Source organism: Nyctereutes procyonoides, unplaced genomic scaffold (genome assembly GCF_905146905.1).
Source record: "Nyctereutes procyonoides isolate TBG_1078 unplaced genomic scaffold, NYPRO_anot_genome, whole genome shotgun sequence".
Classification (NCBI taxonomy): Eukaryota; Metazoa; Chordata; class Mammalia; order Carnivora; family Canidae; genus Nyctereutes; species Nyctereutes procyonoides.
Genome location: NW_026575135.1, coordinates 31,603,729 through 31,627,455, shown reverse-complemented (window position 1 = coordinate 31,627,455; position 23,727 = coordinate 31,603,729). Strand labels below are relative to the sequence as shown.

The 23,727-nt window shown below is 44.0% G+C and overlaps 1 protein-coding gene across 4 annotated transcripts in view; it reads right to left on the bottom strand.

Annotated features, from left to right (window-relative positions):
- Nucleotides 1-16,894, bottom strand: part of ELAVL2 (ELAV like RNA binding protein 2) — a 139,218-nt gene extending 122,324 nt beyond the window's left edge. For all 4 annotated transcript variants that reach the window (XM_055302217.1, XM_055302218.1, XM_055302220.1 and 1 more), the window contains exon 1: nt 16,810-16,894. The gene's annotated coding sequence lies outside the window, so the exon portion shown is untranslated. The remainder of the gene's footprint in view (nt 1-16,809) is intronic.
- Between the last annotated feature and the right edge of the window lie 6,833 nt (nt 16,895-23,727).

Here is a 23,727-nt window from a genome sequence, read left to right as displayed (position 1 = left end):
GCAGACATATTTTTTTTAAGATTTTATTTATTTATTTGAGAGAGAGAGTGCACAAGCATGGGGAGAGGTGGAGGGAGAGGGAGAAGCAGACTCTGCTGAGCAGGGAGCCAGACATGGGGCTCAATCCCAGGACCCCGGGATCACGACCTGAGCCAAAGGCAGCCACTCAACCAACTGAGCCACTCAGGCGCCCCAAGTAGACATATTTATGAGACTCAAAAACAATGTAAAAAATTTTACATCTAAGACTTGAATATGCCATTTGTTAAAGCAACAGTTTTTACTAATATTTTCTTGTAGTAATTAAAATTTTTATAAGATCATCTATCATTTGTGGTTTACCTAGAGATTCAAATAAAATTCTTAATTGACAGTAAATTTCAAGTACTGCATTATCTCACTTTTCCTGTAAATTACCTCTATTCCAAACTTTGAATTCAAGTGAATTAATAAACAAATGCTTCCTAAGTTTCTACTAAACGAGTAACACACTAGATGCAAGAGATAAACCAAAAAAAAAAAAAAATCAATAATCCCTTTTGGAAAACCAAAAGGATTATCTTGAACCTATATTCTTCCCCATCCTCCCTCCCACCAATTTTTCTGACAGTTAGGTTGGAGAAACAAGTTGAATCAGGAACACTCTTTACCGGGTAGATATTTTCTTGATTCAAGTTTGGACATCATACATCCTATTGAACATCTGACCTGCAACTATTTTTCTCAGAACAAAAATAGTGATGCTTCTAAAAGCCCACCAGATTTTGGAAAATACTAGTTTCAGAAACTTAACAAGTTTAAGGAAGAGCCCTTACGGATTCTCTACTACAATGAGCCGGGGTTATATGAATGTCACCTTCACTGGGAATAGAACATACAGTATTTCAATCTTTTTTCCTGATTTTAGCAGCATCCAAAAATAAGCTGGAGACAGTGTCTTCATTCCCTTGCTTACAGAAAATAACCAATCCATACTTCATATGCTTCCAAAAAGTAATCCTCCAAGTCAAGACTGCCAAATGGCATCAGGAAAGACACCAGCCTGCGATGGAATCCTTCCAAAAGTCACCTAACCACAGACCTAAAATAATGCAAGGTCAGAATCCTAGCTCTGGGGAAACAAGTGGTGGTCATTTTGCTAGGAGTGCTACAGAACCAGAGTGAAGCTTTTAAAACACACAAAAAAAGGTAACAACAGCTCTACCACTGAGGAACCACAGAAAAAGCCTGGAGATGGAATACAGTTGCTAAGATGCCTCTTGAGTCAATCTCTGGCCACCAGCAGAACTATGAAAGGTAAAAAAACACTCTGGAGTTCACAGAAAAGGTAAAGAACTAAGAGTCACAGACCCAGGTCCTACTTCCCCACTGGGAAGATTGAATCCTTAGGCAAACCACCTTAGGCAAACCTCTGAGCCTCATTTTCCTCATCTACCCCAGGGAGCTGTGGTAGGGTTCTGGAAGAACAGATATATTGGGCCCATCACTGTCACTACAGGAAATGCTCTCATCTCCTGGTCCCATCATTTTGGACGGTGCATCACCTTCAAGTACTGTTTTTCTGTCCTACAACATCTGTCAGCAACTAAAAACAAAACAGGCAGCTCCTTGCTGCCCTCTCCCAATACACTGCCAAATTGTTCAATACAAGGTTACTTAAACTATTTGTATTCTTAAGAAGAAATAATTTAGAAGTTATTTTAGAAATTGAACAAAAGGGGGTAGGGGTGCCTGGGTGGCTCAGTGGGTTAAGTGTTTTACTCTTGATCACAGCTCAGATCTTGATCTCAAGGTCAGAGTTCAAGTCCCACATCGGGCTCTATGCTGGGCATGGAGCCTACTTTAAAAAATAGTTGTACAATAGGGAGGAAAAAGATTTTTTTTTTTTGAGATCACAAACTATGCTGTTCACCCTTAAATCAAACTTTACTCCCTACTGTCCACAAACTAATACCCATAAATTAGCCAAACTCAAAAGTCAAAGAAGAAAGATACGAATTATACCCAAATAGCTAGTTCCAAATGAGGGACTGAACCTCTCCAGAAAACCAAGGAGATGAAACAGCATGTAAGTCTGTTTGATCACCTTTCAGAAAAAGAAAAAGAAACATAAGTTCCGTTAATGCAGAAAACAGGCAGACCTGGGAACACCAAGAACTGGCAAGAAAAAACTATGATCAGTAGTTCTTGAGAATCCATGATCCTGGCAGACACGGTCTTAGGCATGAGGAAGACTCAAGGAAAAGGTGCAGATCAGTGCAGTTCAATGCATTCCAGCTTCTAATCTGTTACTTGCTTTCTACTACTGGAACTATACTAAGAAGGAGGAGTCAAAGAAACATCTTACGACTCTCCTAGTGTTTTGAAAAATGTTATTTTTGATGCTGGCACATCCTGCTATAGAGAGAAGACTATGAGGGAAAGGCTGGGGTGGGGGCTCATGTAGCCCCCCACACACACACGCCTGGGATCGTTCTTTTGGTACAACAGCAAAATTAAGACAGTCACAGCAGTATCTCTGTCCAGCCACAACTTAAAATTTGGCAGGTTCTGCAGTGCATAAATATTCTTCACCAGTGACTGGGCTCCTGGCAAACCGGGAAACACTCATACCACAAAAGAGAATCAAAAGAAACAAAAATTACATGAGAGGAAGCACGGAGAAGAGGGAGACACAAAACTAAGTAAATAAATATACACATAAAATAGACCAAGAAAAGCTATATTCTCCTGTCCCCAAAGCAATATGCAGCAACTTGGCCATATCCCTAAATTCCCAGACTATACAGATCTGTCCCTTTACTCAATCCCTCAAACTGAGAGGCCATCTTTTAAATTATCATTTTCTGCCTCATCTCCTTAAAGCAGACAGACCAAATATGACAAGGATGCTTTAAGCTTCTCTAAAGCTCTTTCAGCATCTAGGACTTTAGCAATAACATGTGATAAAATAATAAATTCTATACAATCTACCTGGCTTCTGAGCATAGTCTCAATACAAAAAAACTTTAAAACTTTTTAAAATCCTAAAAACATTTTAGATTAATTTGGAAAAGCTCTAGATTTCAAGTTAACCACCAACAGTGCACCTATACCAAAGTCTTTCTTACCATACAGGAGTAAGCTCCACAACTGATTTTCAACCTTTAAGGAGATAAAACTTTTTTTTTTTTTTTTTTGTCAATTCTCATTTCCTCACCAACAACCAAGACATCCTAGAAGCCCCTCAACCAGACGATCCAGGGCACATCAAAATAACCATCATATTCATCTATAACAATCATATAATCAAGGAAGAGGACTAGTGGGATGCCTGGGTGGCTCAGCGATTGAAAATCTGCCTTGGGCTCAGGTTGTTATCCTGGGGTCCTGGAATTGAGTCCGATATCAGACTCCCCGCAGGGAGCCCGCTTCTCCCTCTGCCTAGGTCTCGGCCTCTATGTCTCTCATGAATAAATTTTTAAAAATCTTTAATTATTTAAAAAAAAGGAAGAGATTGGTAATCTTCATACCAAGAGTTATTTTTAAGTGCCTCTTAAAAGTAAGTTCAGAATACAACTACAATTTTTTTCAAAACCATATACACAGTTAATTCAAAATTAGGTTTTTAAAATAAGCATATACTTTTACTCACATCCCAAGTATAGGAAAAAAAAAAAATGGCTGGGCTGGAAACTGCACCAATTTTTAAACTGCCAGCATTACACTACTATTATTCAGAAGGCTTTTGCTAAGATGTTCAATACAGGGACATATTCTAATTCCTCGTTATGACTGGCCTACCTCAAGTGGCTGCCAGGAGAGAGGGTTTTATAAGCATTGTTCTGTCCTCACACTCTACATCAATGCTAGGTTGATCAAATAGATCTTTGTATCTGTTTGCCAGACTGAACAAAAAGTTAACCAGAAATGTAAGTGTGTCAAGTCACCAAAAGGAAGGCTCTACATTGACATTTTCTACCTACTTATCATTCATCTGCATTCATCTCATTAGACATTAACACACAGCAAAGTTGCTCTCTGCTATTCAAATTGTGCTATTATGCTCAGGAGTAGATTAATAACATCCACTTTCCTTATAGTAAAAAAAAAAAAAAAAAAAAATACACCATTGGTCCAAACATGGTATGTGGAGCCTCTTTTTACTTCTGCTGGTACACCTGCTTGCTCTACTGCACACATGGGAGAAAGCTTTGCTAAAGCTGTCCTGCGGTTTCTAGAGAAGGGCAGAAAAGGCTGAAGGCTGGAAAAAGAAAAAAAAAAAAAAAACGGGAAAGAGGAGAGAAACACATAAACCTCACACCTGGTAACCTCTCATATCAGCTTTTTTATAGCAATCTGAAGGGAGAATGTCTTTTCTAAGCTGACACCATCAGCAATACAGTTAGCAGGTGGGCAGCAGGCCTCTTTAAGCAGCTCATAACAGCCTATTAGTTTTCACAGCACAAAAGCAACTTCTGCTGACCCCAAAGCGTATGAACAGTAGGGGAAGGTCTAAAATTCCAGAAAGACGGGAGGGGGGAGGGGGTAAGATAAATTACCAGAAGTACAATCTTGTAAAAGAAAGACAAACTCTCTTCAGACCAGAAATTAAAGGAGACTTCTCTAAATGAGGTAAATGAGATCATAAAATCTAAATTTATATGGAATGATCTAACATAATTCAACTATTTACAAACACAATCAAAACAATACAAAATCTTAAGAACTCACACTTTTGTCTTTGTATTTGAGTAAACTTTTAATTTCCATGGCCTTAGGGAACTGTCACAAAGTAATAACTCAAATATCCACAAAGGCCAGGCAGTAATTTATTCCAAAACAAATCATGCTCCATATAAAGGATTCAGTTGACAAATATGCGCTCCATGTTGCTCCACCCTTCCAACTTTTCAAAAAGACTTAAAATATGGTTCTAGATCTTTATATGCTATTTCCCAACACCTAAATCAACACTTCACTACTTTTTAAAAATATATATATATTGGGCCAGGAGTGTCGGGGCGGGGAGGGGCTCAGTCAGTTGGGCATCTGACTCTTGGTTTCGGCTAGGGTCATGATCTCAGGGTTGTAGGATCTGCCCACAACAGTATCTGTGTTCAGCTCAGAGACAGCTGGAGATTCTCTCTCCCTCTGCTCCTCCCCCATTCACACTCACATGCTCTCTCAAAATGTTTTTAAAGAATGGTTGAGGCCAAATGAAACAACTACAGACCATATGCAACCTCTGGCCATCATCTGGGACCTATGGCAGAAACTATTTGTCCATGGATACCCTTTTGTCCTCTTAAATAGCAGCAATTCACTTGGTCACAGAGAAATTCTTCAGTGAGTAAAATGTTGCAAACTGCTTAAGAGCCAATGGAAAGGTGGAAGCCGAATGAAAAAATAAAAGGACAGGTGACTAGGCTGCACCTGACCCAGAATTGCCAGGCCAGAGGTAGAACTACCACAGGGCTCAGAAGCACAGACAGGTGACTGAGGGACAGAGGGCTAGCACAGAGGTGTCAAAGAGAAGAGAGGAAGGCTGTGGATAGATCAAGTTCCTTGCAGAGTCAATGGCAGGGAATGATGAAAGTCAAAAGCACTGATGACCTAGTATTTGGGAAAAGTCCATGAGTCATTCACAGCCATAGGCCACATAGGACCCCAGGGGTTTAAACAAAATAAGATGGCAACCCGTAAGTAGCACCTCAGGGAAAGAAGGTGGTGTTGAGTAAACTCATACAGAAACAGACCTTACCTGGAAATAGGTTATAAAAACTTGCTCACTCTGTAATAAACTCTGTATACTTAAAACAGTCTAGCTAGCTCTGCAATAATGATGGGTGATTCTCACATCACCAGAGGTGCCTCCAGTAGAAAAGCAGCATCAGTGAGTTTTTTAAAAACTGACTTCAAAAGTAGCTCAGAGTAAACTCAAAATCAGGTACAATCAGTTCCCGGAATATTTTCCCCAACTTATCCAGTTCACTGAATTTATTTTCAAATACACTGATTTGCTTGAGAAATATTTCTTATACTTTTGATACACATAAATGACACCCAAATAAAAAAGTGTTAAACATCCTTTAGAAACTGAGCAAGTGAACAATTTCCAATAACTGACTTGACAAGACATCCACCAGTGACTTTTCACTGAGGGTGGTGAGAGGAAAACAAGCAGGAAAAAAAATAACCTATTTCTGTATAAACTCCATTTTGTAATATATACGACTATACGAATAGATCCTTAATAAGAGATCAAACAAAATTCAAATCAGGAAAATATGGACTGATTATTTTAACTTAAATGCTTAAATGTAAAAATCTGATTTCTCATTGAAAAAAAGATGGAATATTTAAATTAAGACATTTATATTCCTGGAATGTTAGCTAGCTAAATTCTCATAATTTCACATGTAATTTTTTAACATTATTTATATTTTCCAGAAAAAAAATGCATTTTAAACTTCCCTTCCAAATCTCATCAACGTAGATATATTTATACCTATTTCCATACTGAAATGTTCAAAGGCACAATTCTCCCCCTACAGTTTGGGAATTTTTTTTCTTCATGGCAGAAATATGAATTATATGATGGTATGTTATAAAGAATTGCTAAAAATTATAGTTCATAATAACTCACTGAAGGCCAAATATATAAAACTAATCAATGGGAACCACCAATTTACCACCTTTCCAATTCAGTAAACATTGTCAATCCACTGCCAAAAATCTCATACGTCAGTATGCTCATCTTCACCTTGTCCTTGAGATGTGGAGGTTGAGGTTTTTAATACTCAAAAAGGTTAAGAAACCAAGGACATAAGTAATTAAGCTAAAAAAACAGACAATGGAAACTTCAGGTTTCCAGCCTAGCATATTCCACCTGGCTCTGCTAAATTAACAATTTCAACCTAAGTGACAAAACCTACTGAGGCAAGACAACTCAGTAACTAAACTGGCAGCACCGTGCTCACCACAAGACCTTACATGTGTAATATTTGTTTACAAAATCAGAATGGATTTTTAAAACAAACCATGAGGAGACAAGGAAGCTTAGAGTTTGCCTTTGATGAAAGCTAAAAGCCCACATCGCTAAGGCCACAGCAGACAAGAACCTACCCAAACGGCTTCCCCCTAACCTCACCTGTGTAAGAAGACAATTCCAATTTTCGAAGTCCTATTTCCCCAAGTAGAACCTCATTCTAACCCTATGGAATCCTGAGAACTAGATAAGTAAAAATCATATGGAAATTTCGGTGTATGTACATTTCTCTAGGGAGAGAGAGCCCACAACTTTCTTCAGATGCTCAAAGAGACTCAGAACTTAGCATTAACAAGAAATGTCAGTTTTACAGAAACTCTGTAACAAATATACAGGAAAGCTGAGAATCCTAAAGCAACTACTGTCCCTATTATCATAAAGTAAAACTAGTCAAGAAGATGTCTAATAAAGCTTGAAGTCAGTTTGACTACTGCTAACTAAAAACAAAATGAAATGACATTCTAAAAGATTAATCTGCTTGATATTTATGAAAATATGGATTTTTGTGATATTCTGTTAATACAGTATTTAAAGCTGCTGAAATCCTCTCCAGCAACAAATAGCTTACAACCACAAAAATTCTGTAGGAAAAGAAAAGCCAGCCATGTAGAATAAGTTTCTTTTTTTTTTCCTTTTTTTTTTTTTTTTTTTATGAGACTGACTCCTTTAAATCCAGGGAAAAGGCTAGTATAAACCTACCACTATTATTAGATTAGACCAGGAAAAAATACAGCTATCTCAACTCAGGAGTTCAAAACTTAATCTGATCGAAAGCAAAACCTTCAACATGTTAGAAAACAAAATAATTACTCTGTTTCATAATAAATAAGCCTATTGAGGAAAACTGTCAATTTTTTTTTTTCCAAATAAATCTCTAAGAGTAGGAAAGGGGGGTCTTGCCTGTCAAACCTTATTTGCTATACATTTTCAGTCAAACTGACATCATGGGAATCAGATATGGAAATACACAGGTACTACAAAAGTGCAAGTTTAAAAAAAGAAAGTCACTTGAAATTAATACGGTTAACTTCCAAATTGGTTTAGTTTTAACCTCCTGACACCTACTGCTATGATCTTGGTTATTTTACTTATCCCACTCGCTCCCAAAGCACCCATCCTTCTCTATATGAAGATTTGTTACAAGGAAAACCTGCATGCACCACTCAAAACTATTCAGCAGCACTCAAATGGGAAACATACAATTAAAAGAGTATCAATAAAACTGATGCATTCAAAACCTAACCCGTAAGTCTGAGAAAATATTACCTTTACCAGAAACAGATATATTAATGGAGCCCAATCTGTGGACAGGTAGCACTGATATTAAAGGGAAAGAGGTCTATAGGAATGCAACTAGTACAGTGTTACAGAAAAGTCACCTTTTGTTTGATACAAAGTGCAAGGGGAAAGATAGTCATATTCTCTTAAAAAATATTCTGTGATCTTACTAAAATCATGGTACGCATCATACATGCTAAAAACCAAATCCGTTATTGAAAAATTTCCTATATGCCATAAAACTGCCATAGTATTTTACTATACTAATTGCTATCTTTAGTTCAGATTCTAAGTTACCAATGCTATGTAAAACCATGATAAAATGCCTATCTTTTAATACACAAAAGCCTTAAATTATTGCCTTTCAAGCTTAATCCGCTTCTGTTTCTACTTAGCAGATTTATATTACTTAAAATCAAGAAGAAAAATCGACTAACGTTGCAAACCAATTAGTATATAAAATCAAATAAATAGAACTTAAAATGTTCTTCCCAAATTAGAAAGATACAAAACAGTGAGTTTGACATTAAAGTACACACACATGGGTTCTGTGAGTAACCAGAGCCAGGGAATACGTTCACATCTGTAAAATGAAACTGACCAAAGCAAGTGAATATTCTGGGTGTCTGATATCCTCTACAGAGTTAATTCAAGAGTTGGGTGTGGCCATCACCAGTGCATAAAACTTTCAAACAATTATATATTAGCATTAAACAGCAGTCCTGGCAGCTAAAAATATTAACCAATGATTAAGACTAACCAGGATAAGCTATGTAAATCCGTGGATCTCGGTACAAAATCAAAGTAGAGGGTCTGCTAGTTCAAAAATTTAAGAATTTCAAGGGGGAGTGGTTAAGACTGCACAGGTTATATGCCTATAAAGCAGTTCTGTTTCCAACCAAGGACTCACGCTTAAAAAACAAAAACCAAACCTCAAATGTGGTAGCTTACTATGATTATTGGCCTGTCCAGCTGAATATCAAAAAAAAAAAAAAAAAAATTAAAAAGCTGAGGTAGATGGCTATAGGCTGGTTTTCCACAGCGGGGGCATATCACCCAGGCCTCATACGACCTCACCTATACAGCCCCTCAATGCCATCAAAAAAAATTATCTGACCAGGCTAAGTACCATGGATTTCCCTTATTTCCAAATATACGTTATTGGTGTAAAACGTGGCAAAAAGAATGTGTTAACGGTAGCTTTAATAAGACTTCAAATGATAGAAGAACTGACCCTACCAGGCAGATTAATCTATCAAAATGGTAAAAGGTAAAGTTAGTCTTAATGCGATGCTATTTTGGAATATCCAGTCCTTTGGGGGGAAAAAAAGAACATGAACAGTAACGTGCCACTGTGGTGTTCTTGTGCCATGCTACCACCTGAAAAGCATCCCAGGTTTAAAAAAAATTTTTTTTTTTCCTCATCAAAGAAAGGTTGATCCCAGTTTAGAAGTCGGGGTATTCTGGATGGCTTTGTTGTGTCCTTAAAGAAAACTTGGGACTTGCTCCTAGAATAAAAGAAAGAGAGGTTTGCTGGGCGGAGGTGAGGAGCAGGGATGGAAAGCAGTATCTTTTAAATTATAATGTCAACCAGAAAAGCATGGAAGGCTAGAATGGCTGAAATCGGTAACAAGAATCAGCCAGGAACATCTGCATACAAAGATCCAAAAGGGTAGATTAAGGAATGGGTTAGTAGAAAGGCCACTTAGAGCGCGGCCGTTCCATACCTCAGTAGGAGATAGGTCATAACTAAAAGTGCAAAACCCAGGCAGAGAAGGACTTTGCTTCTCTGGTGAAGAAGCATTAACCAGAACCAGGGAACCAACCCCACCCTCACCACCACCACCTGCCCCCACCCAAAAAAAAAAGGAACTCTTAACCCATGCATTTTTAGCCTGAAAAATAAGGCTCAATAGTATATAACAGGTCCGGCCTAACTGTCCGGCCTACACTTACCGGTTTGGGGTATCTGTTCTATTCCAGAAGCATACTCTAAAATTAAAACTCTCTTCATCCAAGGGACATTGTATACAGTTTAAAAGAGCTGACCTGATTCCTAAGAGCAAACACTATACAGTGGAGGAAACACCTAAAGACACAGGAAAGGGGGGCCTAAAATACTTCAGGCTGTCTTTGAAGGGTAAATAAAAAACCCTATTCCCCGAAAGGTGGCAGCACCAAGTTACCCAAATAAGAAGTGGCCAGTTTTGATCATACAAACATAAAAACATTCTCTCAAGAAGAAGGAAAAAAAAAGGGGGGGGGCAGAGGAATCACAGACTGGATGTAATGTTTCTTCATCATTTAATTTTTCCTACCCCACCCCAGCCATTTCCTTCTAGACTCCTTTTCTTCAAGCCCCCGCCCCCTCTCCCTCCTTCCTTCCTCTCCCATTTCCAAAGGAACTTTCTCTAAGTATGCACATACACCCCCACCTGAGCAGTGTTAAATCAACATTCTTCATAATGTTCCAATCCATCCAGCAAAAACAGTCACCATTTCTAGACCCAAAGGTCTAGATGAGAAAGTAGAGCCGGGAAAGCTTTTCTATCCGCTCACCAAAATGGAGACTCCAGGTCAGCTCCCGCAAGGAAGAGCGAGCTTAGCACAAATGAAAAATTCAAAGGAGTCTGGGGAAACGGTTCTTGAGAAGACTGTCTTCAGGGGCAAACTAACCAGTAATTCAAACTGATTTTTTCAGGGAGATGGGAAACCTCACACTCCCAGTGCTATTCGAGGGGTTTTAAACGGACATACAAATGTCATTAAGTTTGGGGCAGAGGTACATTTTAAGGAGGACAGAATCACTATAGGTAGGGCCACCAAAAAAAAAAAAAAAAAAAATCAAGTTTCAAAAAACTCTTTGTCCTTGACGGAGGTGTATTCATTTAGCATTGCTGAGCCCCATCCTTCGGGGAGGGAACGAAAGAGGACAGATAGATACCCTCTAGCAAGTGCTCCTTTCTCACATTCCCAGAAAACGTAGAGGGAAGACGGGAGAGGAGATTTTTGGGATAAAGATGAGGTCTCTAAACGCACGCTATTTTGAATGACCACCTGGACAGCTACAACCCCGTGCTCGTGGCTCACATCTGGAGACAAGGTTCTGCGCTCCGGCCCTCCAGGATAGGCACCGCGCTGGCAAGACCGCCGGCCGGTCGCTGTCGAGACCGCTGCGGGAGCACCTGCAGGCGAACCGCGCCGGTCCCCGCGAGACCACCCACCGCACCAGGGCTCGCGCACACGTCCGTGCCGGGGCCGCGACCCGCCCGCCCGCCCGCCCGCCCTCCCCGGCGGGGCCGGAGGCGCAGCTGCCGCAACCCAGGGCAGCGAGCCCAAGCCCCGGGTCCGGCTCGGCCCGCCCGGCGATTCCCGCCCCGCGCACTGCTCGCGCGCAAACCCGGGATATGCCACCGCTCGCTGCGACCCGGCGCGGCTGCGCCCGGCCTCCCCCGGCCTCCCCCGAGACGGCGCAAGAGCGCGGGCGGGCGGGCGGGCGGGCGGGCCGGGGATCCCGTTGGCTCCGCGCTGGCCGCCCCCCGGTCCCACGCCGCCCCCGCACGCCGCGCGGCCGCCCCGAGCCTCCGGGCGCCCCGAGTCCCACGCGCGAGGCGGCGCCGAGCCGAGGGGGCACCACCCGACCGGGGAGCCGGGGCACACAGCCTCCCCGAGGCGGGGCGGCCGGGGCCCGCCCCAGGAATCCTGCCCTTTCTCTAGGAGGGCCCCCTCCCCCACTTTTCCCTCCAAAGCACTCACCTGCGTCTCGGCGCGGCTCCGCGGGCGCTGCGCGCGGCCGGCCCCGGGCACGTCCAGGCCTGAGCGCGCTGCCCGGCGCCACTGGCCCCGCTCGGCTCCCGCCGCCCCCGGCCGGCTCGTGCCCACGGGAGGGAGGGGCGGCGCCACCCGCCGAGGCGCCCAATTCCCCGCACTCCCGCCGCGCGGGGCCGAGCTCGAGGAACTTCGCGTGCGCAACCTCCGCCGCCCCCACGGCGTCCCCCCCCGCCCGAGGCCGCACCCGGGCTCCCGCCGCGCGGAGGCCGGACCGCGCGCCCCGCGCCCCCCGCGCCCCCCGCGCGCCCCGCGCCCCGCACCCCGCTCGGCGCCGCGGCGCCCAACACCGAGCGGAGCGAGGCCCGGCGCCGCGAGCGCGCCCCCCCGTCCCCGCCCCCGCCCCCCACGCCCCCCGCACTTGCCTGCGGCGACTCGGGCTGCAGCCACTACGGCTCGCGCCGCCGGCCGTCAGCACAGCCGCGGAGGAGTCGCTCCGGGCGGGCTCCGCGGAGAGGCGGCGGCGGCGGCGGCCGCGGCGTCCCCAGTCCTGGCGGAGGCGGGAAGGCGGACTGGAACCCGGCGGAGCCCCCGCCCTACCCGCGTCGCGCCGCGCCGCGCCGCGACCGGCCTCCTCGCGCGGCCGGCAGCTGCCTCAGTGCCGCCCCGGCGCCGCGGTCCCGCCGTTTGTAGCGGGGCGGGGGGGAGGGGCTTGCTGGGACGGGCGCCAGGAGGCGGGGCCCGCGGCGAGTTAGCGGCGCCGCCGCGGGCGCGTGCCCTGCCCGGCCGCCCGCGGGTCGGTGCCTGCGAGGAGACGCCCGGCCGCGGCCGCCCGGCTCGGCGCCTCGCGCCCTCCGCCCCCGGGCGAGTCTGGGACCGGGCTCCCCCGGCAGCGCGGAGAGCGCCGCGCGCCCGGGGGCGGCCGATGCCGGGTGCAAGTTTGCAAGCCCCGAGGTTCCAGGCGCTAACGCGAAGCCGGAGCGACTCGCGCGGGGGTTACTTTGATGTGTGTGTGTGTGTGTGTGTGTGTGTGTCACACACACATAGAGAAGCAGAGTTAAACGGCTCTTTTCTCCCCCCCCGCCCCCACTTCACAGCCGAGGGGTCCTGTCCCTTGGTCCCTTGAGCTGGCTTAGCCCTGGCCGCCGCCTCTCCGCCTCTCTGGAAGGCACCTGACGTTCAGATAAGCCCCAGTACCTGTGCGGGGTGCTATACTCTGCTTCAAACGCAAAGTAGGAAACCCTGCACTCGACTATACAAGAGGCTGCTGCTCGCCGCATCCCGCCAACGCCCCCCACGTTAGCCCCGAAATGGCCAACTCTTCACCGAGGGGGCGTCGCGTCGCTGCTTAGCCTTGGCCCGCCCCCACGCCCCGCTCAATCGCCTTTCCCCAGAAAAACCTGTGCCTGTCCTCGGACTCAGCCCCGCGACTGGGAGTCAAAACCGACCCCCCGAGCCACGCGGTGGGAGCACGTTTTTACACCTGCTCGGCCGCTTAATTACGAGAGCACCTGTCGTGTTGTGATTGTTTTCATTGCAAAGGCTTCTGTTCTAACCCTTTCCCCCCCCCCTTAAAAACTGCACTTAAAATATCACCTGTCATACCTACCTGAAATCGCAGGAGGTAAGCGAAAGGAACTGAGCAGTGGGCGACTGAGTCGCCGCAAGAACGTGACCGAGGTTACAGCTTCAAGGGCATGATGCGGGTTTGATGCAGCAAGGTCCGCTAAGGGCGCCCAGCGCTCCCCGCCCCCACGCGACGGGCGGGGCGGGGTGGGGGGGGGAGAGAATGGAGGAACGACTCCTTTCACCCAGGGCGGGGGTGGAGGAGACAAAATTGCCCTCTTGGGCGAAGTCAAATCAGGCATGGCAAAGTAAGGGGTTCAACCCTAATCTAAATGAAGACAATCCATCCCTCGATTTGGGGGGGGCCCAGACTGGGGACACCAGAAATAGCTAATTGATTGTATATCAGCATTTCTGTTGTCACCCCAAATCCGATTAGCAATTAAATGACCTTAATTGACATTGTACGGGGTTACTGGGGAAACTGCTCAAAGCGCCTGCGCCTCTTTTGACCTCCCTCTAAACAGTTAATGATAACATGTCCATGCTAGGCAGGCGGGATTGCTAAAAATGCCTGTTTTCCAACGTTAGGTAAAAATGGGCCTACCACAGTTGCCAATCCAAGCCTAAAACTCTAAGAATGCCCTACGCCCTACTTCCTGAGGCTGACTTCTTGAAGTTATGTGAGACCTCTCTACAGAGTTACCCAAGTCTTCCAGTCCACTTCCACCTGCACACGTTGCGTTTTTGGTGGAGAACTCCAGAACAGGTTAAAAACGGAGTGTCCAAACACTTGGTTAAAAGAGGGAAGAACCCAGGAGTGATTGGTGTAAGACAGACAGACTCGGGGAATGACAATAATTACTGAGGTAGTTCCTTTTTTAAATCCTCCAAAAGCGACTTTTAAACACTCAACATGTTCTGGTTTTACAGACTTACTTGTTTAGATTCTGAACAAACCTTTCAGATGTCCCATTTAAGAAGCCATTTTACGAAGTAAGTCTTACAGGCCCAAACAGCTTTTCTACTCTACCACCCCTAAAACATGCACACTTTTTTCTTGACCTTTAGGAACTTATTTTCAATTAGGAAAATAATTTATTCGGTTACTATTGTCTACTCTGTAACCATCCCCCCCATCCACTTTAAGCCTGTATTTTTATAGGTTGCAGTGTAGGCCTAAGAAATAAACCATCTCCATCTCCCTCCTATTTCCAACATCGAGGATATATATACATATACATATACATACATATGTGTGTATATATATATATATATATATATAGAGAGAGAGAGAGAGAGAGATGTGGGGAAGGGCTAAAGGTTTAGAATCTTAACCAACAGGAGAGTTTGTAGGTGAGTGGGGGCGGGGAAAGAACCCATGCATTTCGGGGAGAAAGTAAGGGACATTCATCCCATCCCAGCAGGGTTAAGAGTAAATACTAAATGGTTGACCATTTCTCTCTGGCCACAATGAAGCCAGATCTGCAGCTGGCTTTACAAGAGAAAATACCCAGTCTCGACATCAGTTTCGCTAACCCGTACTTGAAAATGGCAAATGGGGAACGTATCCAACCTCCAATTTGCCACAGTTGTATAGCTCTCATATTAATTCTTTACAGACGTGAAATAGGTGGGTACGTAGCAACGTGCTGGGCATAAATTAAGCAACAATGGCCACGCGAGGTCCTTTTCGCCGCGGAGCTCCCGTGCAGGGCACTGCCACCTTGCTATCCCCAGACCCCACCGCCCCGGGGATGGCACGGTCGAGTCTGGAGGCTGGCCCGCAAGTTGGCTTCTAGACCCGGGAGGGTGGGTGGGGTGGAGAGCAGGGAGAAATTAACCACCCCGCCGGTTTTGTACCTTTTCCCCCATTCTCTCCTTCTCCAGCACCACACCGGCGCTCTCATGCACACTCACCCACACCCCCTCGTGCCAATAATTTAAACTTCTTTTCGGCAAAGGCAGCACCTCGTTCACCGCCACCGTCTCGGTCCTCCCCGCCCAGCGAACACCCTCCCCCTTTTTCCCACATCTACCCCGATTTCTCTTTTTCCGCAGTAGAAAGCCAGCTGGTTTCTCCCAAACCCTGAGAAATCACAAAAGTTAAAATGAAGCATGTGTCTGCCCAGCATCTCACCACCCCCCCCAACCGTCTTTCTCCCGGCGTCAGTTTAACAATAGCTATTCGGGGGAGGGGGGGGGCGGTAAGAAGGGGTGAGGGCAACGTAGCCGAGTTGGCTCCTGGGGTAGCTGTGAATCCTTGCGGCTGCGAAGGGGTTCCCCCTCGCCCCGAAGGCGAAGTCAGCCGCGTAGGACCAAGGACAGGGCTTGGAATCCACTTCCCAGCGCCCAGCACAGCAAGGCTCCCAGGCAGCCGCCACTCCACAGACACAGCTCCAAGGATCTTATTTACGCTTTTCTGAACAAAGGGAATTTCATATCCGGTACAGGCTTAAGAATCCGGCCCTAAACTGGCTACCTTCTTTTAAAAAAGAATCATGGTAATTGGCGCCCGTGAATTAGAGCCCGCACACCTAGCAATGATGAGTTTTGACAGCTTCTACCCACCCTAGCCCCAGCCCAGCCCTAGCCCTCAGGCGGCATGTACTTTTTCACTCAACTACAACTAGCAGCCTGGTGCAGCATCTAAATTCCATCTGGCAATCCCATCTCCCCAGCACATGTTATCTGGTTAATGCAATTAGGTGTGGGGTTTTCGCTGGTCTAATCTGCAAGTCCAAGCTTCTGATTCCCCTCAATGGTATTAAAGCCTCTCCAGTCCTTTGGTTGCTGTGCGAAAGTAGAGGCATGCACCCCCCCCAACCCCAAGCCCAAGTTATCCCTCTCTTCCCGTGAAATGAACTTCCAACCTCAATCCTGAAGCTCACTCAACACCTAGACTCCCATTGAACCCCTGCTCTACTCTAGCCACATTTACCACTTAAGTTTCTGCCATTGACATTTGCGAAAAATTCAGTACGTCAAGCATGCGTCCACTGTCTTTTAGTCTAGCTCTCTAGAATTAAAAAGCAGAGCAGTAGCTTTGAAATGAGATAAACATGTGCAATTAACTTCGTATTCTGTATTCCGCTCACTTACAGGTTTTCTGGGTTTGCCAGCGCATCGCTGCAACTAATGATTAAAGAAACCAAACCGAAACTTACCTTTCTCCCTTAAGGTTTTTGTGTATGTGTGTTTTTAAAGTAACGGTGCAGTTCTCCCAATAAGGATGAGCAAGAAGCTGCTGGATAGTTCTCTTAAGACAGCACGAAACCTAAACTGTGCTCGGCTTAAAAGAAGCAAATAAAAAGAAATTCTTTCGACCCCAAAGTCCAACGCTAAAAGAAATGGCGAAAAAAAAAAAATACGAAAGGGGAGGGGGAACTTAAAAAAGAGAGTTTAAAAAAGGAGAGACTATCCTCCTATTGCCGTTCAACTAAACAAAAAGGGGCAAGAAAAACAAACGAAGGAACAAAGAAAAGAGACGAAAGAACGTTTTTTCAAAAAGACGATGTCTTTCTCCTTGTTGCTTTTTAGTAGGTCGCTACAGGAGTAAGCTGCTGCATCTCTAACTGAGAACAGAAATAAGGGGGGAGGACGTCTTAAAAGGGAGGTGGACTGGACCACAGATTTATAGCACCGTATCACCAACCCCTTCTCTGCCTCCGCACTGCCGTGTGTGCAGCTGCTCTCCAGGCTCCTATCCCGGGCAGCACGCGCGGAAGTATACGCCGAGTGGCGCCACAACGTAACTTGCTCATCTCCCCAGGACCCTGATTGGTCTAGATGCTTCCATTGAGGCCGCCCGGGCGAGCGTGCTTGATACGATTGGCCCGAAGCTTGTGTCACTCTCAAGAGCTCAATGGAGTCCCGTTTCAAGGTAAGTTGTGCGGGGAGGTACACACTTAACACAGGCGGCGAAGGGAAATGCAAGAAGCAAAAAAGAGATGGAAAGAGCAACGTGGGAGGGTTGGAACTGTAGTATCAGAGTTTGCGATATGGCATGATCTTCTTTCCTCTTAAATCTTTCTGCTTCCGAAAGACTCATTTTCCTTGCCATCACTGGCACGCATCTCTGGCACGTTTCTTTATAACATTAAACTCTGTCCGGTATGTATGAGTCATTGAGAGCTCCCTCTCTTTGATCTGAGTGAAAGGGATGAATGTACATCCATTACTTGCCCGCATGCTTTTTTTTTTTTTTCGATTTGTGTTCCAGTATTCTGTATTAGAAATTAAGCAATGTTATGTCTTTCTCTATTTTAATATATGCGTATTGCAGCTCTCTTGTTTATTGTTTTAAAGCATCCTTTGAGGGTGAGAATGAATTCAGAAATGCTTTCTAATAAAGCTGCACGGTTTGAAGTAGCTTTCATTTCATGTTAGAAAAGTGAAGGGTAAACATCCTGGCAGGAAAAGATGTACTGAGCAGAGCTAACTAAGGTCCTTCACTTGGAGGTAGGTGGTGACTCAAAAAGAGCATCTGTATATAAAATTAGAACAAGCCACTCCTCTGTATTTGCTGGCGGTACAGTTCTTGGACCACACATGTATTGCTGACAGTTAAGATCAGTCGAACCTTCATCTGGGTTCTTTCTCCGAGGATTTAGAAAGAAAGTTTAACTGGAAGACCAAATGTGGCAATGCTTCTGCTTTATAGATGAAGACTACTTTCATTAAATACCGTATTTTAATGACATTCAAGAGACTGAACTATAGTTTTGTGCATGGTATTTTCTTTCTGCAAGTGAAAGTGTGATCCTCAGGATGATTCGATGTATAAATGGAGACATTAACTTGACCTAGGTTCTTTTCCAGCCTGAATTTCTTCTTTTAATCTTCTCAGTGCCAACTTCCTAGATAGTACTTAATGTTTCCTACACAATGTAACAGATCTTCTGTAGATGCTCATGCCTTTGTAAAAAGCAATTCCTTTACCTGTTTACTACTAGTGGCTATCTTTGAAAATTCAGAAAAAGGAGGCACAGGTAAGAGTTAGAGATTGCAGAAGGGTAGAGAGGGATGGAAGGGAAGGAACAGATAGTCACAAAGCAAAATGACTACAAAGTGACGGGTGAAATAATTCAGAATTCCTTGAGAGTGTCCTTGAGTGTTGATAAATGATTAATGGCAAAGACCAGAAGACCTGTTTATCTCCCGTATAACCCGTAAAATATGCTCAATTTCTGTTACTTTGCATGACAACAACAGGGGACCGGAAAAGGAGGCCTGAATCTATGTGCTATAATTAGCATTATTATCTTATATTTTATAATTACCATGTCCTAATCCCCAGTCCCACTTTCTATATAACAAGACTGGGGTCCTAATTTCAGCTTAAAGCTATTCTCTAGACCTGGGTGGAACTCATGGGAAGAAGAAATCGCAGTTTGAGGAAATGGAGTCAAGAGACTGAGGGAAGGACAAGTCAAGGGAAAAGACAGAAAGACTCCACCTCACCTAAAGTAGATTAATCACTGTATGAATAAACAATTGGAAGATTGTGTTTGTTATCATTTTCCTTCAACCCTTCCCCTCACCCCCAGGTCAGTATTGAGAAATTACTCTTAGTAAGTACAATTTAAATAAAAATATAATACTGTTTAATCAGACTTATTTATGAATTGTCTTTTCTTCTTGTTAGCATGCTCTTAATATTGGACTAGTTGCATGTATTCATGTGTATTCTCAACACTCTGTAGGAAATCTTTACCATTACCTTACAACTACATAAGTGTCTTCTAACTGGGTGGAAACTAATGCTCTGTTTTATTGTTTGATGTGTGTTTGTCTCCACAAGAATCTGCAGATTACAGCGGTATGTTTCACAAAAGGGGGAAGGTGGATAAGTAAAGCTGGGTGTGGTGTGGAGTGATGAAAATCTAGCCTGTGTGTTATGTAGTCAAAGAAATTTCTTGGAAAATAGTAAAGTTCTCCATTCAAATGCAAAATGCTAAATTCTGTGGATTGGGTATATATGCTTCCTTTAGCCAGGGCAGAGGAGCAAATGTTTTTCAAAATGTTGTCATCCTCAACGTGTTGTTTTTTCTACGTAGGAAAAATTGAGTTCATTTAAGATATTTTTAATATCTTATTAGTTTCCTTCCTCAATAAAACAAATGCTTTTAAATTTAAAAACATTTACATGGATACATACACAAGTAACATGTATTTTTCCAACTTTTAAAACTAAAAACTGAATACAGCCCATTTAAAATAAGTGATGTCTGGATGTAGATTTCACTTTGAAATTCATGTTCTCATGGCCTGAAATACTTATCCTATCTTGTAGTTAATAAAGACTGCGTGTAAACATCATACTCCGCATTAACCAACTGCTCTTCATCCATAGTTAGGTAAAGAATTATCCACGGCATCCAAACTTGCCTTAGAAAAGCATTTTACATCTGAGTTATGATTGTCATCTTAGCTCTATTTTCAAAGTCCTTGGCATTATTTCAAACTGCAGCAGAGAATGGATAGATTTGGGGGTCAATCACTAAAAGTTTAGAGAAAAAGTTTAATATGGAGAAAGTTGCAAAAAGATAGTTCTCACAACTGAAAAAGTAATGAATTCAATAGATTATTTTGCTAAAGTTTATAAAGGAGCACTCATTCACAGGAATACTCATAAGCTATTGTAATATCTTTTAGGATAAAGAATTCCCTTACAGTAGTAGAGGGGGGTGTGATTTTAGCATTTTATGATAAAGGATGCTGCAAAGCTCTATTGTGACTTTTTTTTTTTTTTGAAGCAAATAAAGCAGTTAAGCCATTTAGGTGAGTTTACAATGTGTAGCTTAGGGTGATAATCCAAACATTACCCTCTCATAAGGATAAAAATATTCTGTACCAGTTTGTTGGGCACTTTGGGTGGGGGTGGGGTCTGTCGTTCAAAATGTTGGAAATGTGACAGTTTGATGCCTGCGTGAAAAAATATATATATTATATAGCTTGATGATTACTCTTTTATTTGTTCTTCTTAAAGGAGAATGTCAACTTTCCTTCTACAGTGTAGAAAACAGAAAAAAAAAAAAAAAGTCGAGAAAATTGACACCAACGTTGAGTTTAGAGCGGGCAACCGAGCAAGAGAATGAGGCAGGAATTAGCACCATGGACAGAGACAAGCAGATCCAAAATAAAAGGTTTGCAAAGCCTAGTAGTTTTGTCTCTAAGTAAGACACGGAAACTGCAATTCTTGGGAACGTTTTATTCCACAGACTTTAAGGAAGAGGCTGTCCTACTTCACAGAAACATGTTTATTTTGAATTAGGCTGGCTTTTGCGAGGACTCGGCCTTGGTGACAAACCGTCAAGAGGGTTAGAGCCCCGAACTCTGGGCGCACCCTCCACTGAGCTTCTCCTTTCACACACACCCTTGCCCTGGTGAGCCTGCCTTTCATCAAAGTGTTCATGCAAAATAAATGCAAATCCAGGTAGTCATCGGAAAGTCTGCAAAACCTACTCCAGAGTTCTTAATCCTCAAAATTCCCAGCGGGAATCGCAACAGAAAACGCTTTCCCCGTTCCCCCCTCGCTCCCCCCACCCCCCAGTTCTTCCCCGGCTCCATCCACCTACTGGCAAAGGGGTAAAGTCTTTTATCCGAAGATAAGGGACCTCTTAGACTATTTTGCAAAGGACCCTTTATGTTGCAAACACTTTCCATCCGGGAGAGTGCCAGAAGCGGCTGTGAGCAAGATCACAAACATCCTTCATTTTCTCTTTACATTTTGTCTTGAAACTCCTGTGCGAGAAAAACAAAAACCCAACTGTAAAGAGCAGACACAGGGAGAATTCCCCTAAAACCTTAGGTTACTGCTCACACTTAAAAATATGTGAATTGTTTATTTAAATGTTTAAAATTTTAAAAATGTAATCTAGTGTCGCGGTAAATCTTTTGAGACCAGTTTAGAGTGTTCTCCCCCTGCCCCCCCCCCCCCGCTTTTTTTTTTTCTGAGCAAAATTTGTATGAAGTTCATTCTCCTTTAGGTGATTTGACTGCAGATACTCAGATTCAGACTGATCGGTTGCACGTGCCCCAGAGTGTCTCAGAAAATATATTTGCAGCTTCGTATCGACGATCCTTTATGTAAAGCTTCCCACAAATGTCCTCAGATTTATTTTCCTCTCCTCTTTTTACACAGTAGCAACTTTTAGCAGGATAAACTCATGTCTTTGCTGAGCATGCAAAGGGAGGTCTAGGCGACCAGGCAAGGGTGAGGTAAGAAAAACTGGAGGTGAGAAAAGGCAAATCAGAGCTCTGTGTCCGTTTCTTTCAGGGATGGTAACAGCTTTCTCTAAGCTTCCTCCTGGAGCCATACATCTCATGCAAAATTAATACAAGTAATTAAAAATAGCAGTTTCCAAAGTTAAAGGAAACCATCTGTCTCAGCTGGTGGCAATCAGTCTTTTGGCCGGCCCCTTTACCGGGACCTGGGAAGAAACGGTTTTTCTGCTTCCGATGCTCCGAGGCTCTTTCTTATATTGAAGATTTATGTTTCCACTTGTGTGCGATGCACGTCTAATTTGAAATAATAAAGCCGGGCTGAGCGACCAGTCAATCAGAGCTATCATCTGCTCTCGGTACGCAGCCCTGCCCCCACCTCCCTCCCGTCTCTAACCCTCTTTCCCTCCCCTACTCCCCACCCCCCCACCCCCCCACTCACACACACGCGCTACCCACCCCCTCCTCTTTCCTCCCTCCTCTGCTCTCTCACACACTCGCACTTTCCCCCCACGTGTGTTCAGATCAAACCCTTGCCCCATGGAGCAAGTGACCGCACCGGGGCACGGTGACAAAGGCGGAGTTTGTATCAGAAGAAGACTGAGGCCCGGGGAGACACGGCGGCTAGAGAAACAGCTGTCTTATCAGCCCGCTGCAGAGATGGAGATGGCTCGAGAGGTCCTCAACAGATAATCACTTGAATAGGTTTGCAATGCGCCAAACTTCACGCTTGATAAGACCAACCCAATGTAGAGAGCAGCCCGGATCCTGCTCCATTCTGTTTTATCTGAGCTGTAAATTAAGAAATTGAAATTCAGGTGGCAGAGGCAGCAGTCTGCTGATAGACCGCTAAAGTAAACTGTCATTAAAATGCTTGCGGCAGGCAGAGAGGGGGCGCTTGGAATGGGATATTGTTTAATTTTTTAATGGGGAGTGGGGAGTAGCCGTGAGAGCAAAAGCCCGCCGGTTTTAAAAATTATCTGGGAAGAAGCTGAGGAGGACTGGCAAAGGGACACAGGATCTTGATCATGATCCCTTGCCATAGCTGCCATGCATAAACAATCTGAAAAGTATAAAGTTGTGGGAAGTTTGGTGAAATAAAAAGTAAGGAACAATTTAAAGCAATCTGATAGAAAAGAGAATTCTGTCTTTAGCAGAACAGAGGGCAAAGGAAGTTCTCTGGCTACACTATTAGAAATTGATTCTAAATGCAATCTACAGTTTTCCTTTTATTATGAGAAAAGCAGATCAACTGGATACAGAGGAGTTACCATAAACTGAGGTTAACTTGACCTTTTTGTTGATGTGATAGTGGCACTGGAGAGATTCCAGGGTGATTTTTAGACTACCCTAAGAAATTACTGACTACAGGAAGAGAATCAGCTTAGCTACTTATAGGAAGAAGAGTTATATTTCACCTCCTTTACCCAGATAATTACCAAGGGGTAATTCAGAAAACTAAAAAAAAAAAAAGAAAAAAAAAGAAAAATCCCATGTGTGTATTTTGACACCACATGGTTCTTACAGCATACTTTATACCTAAACTCCTATATCTGCTTTTATGGATAGGAGGCGTGAAATTCTAAAGCATTATTTAAATGTTTCACAAAAGTTTAAAATGTATAATGACCAGAATAATCAGTGTCCTTGCTGCCTTGATTGAGTAATGACTTTGCACTGTACCTTGTTCTGTCATTGAGTAGATTGTAAATTCACTAGTGTGCATTTAGGAGAGTGCATGACAGGATGCATTTCATTTTTCACAACAGCATTTATATCTTAAGTTTTAGCAATATTTTTAAGAGAGACATTCTGATGATAACACATAGTTAATGCAGCTTTAGAAAATCCATCAGTTT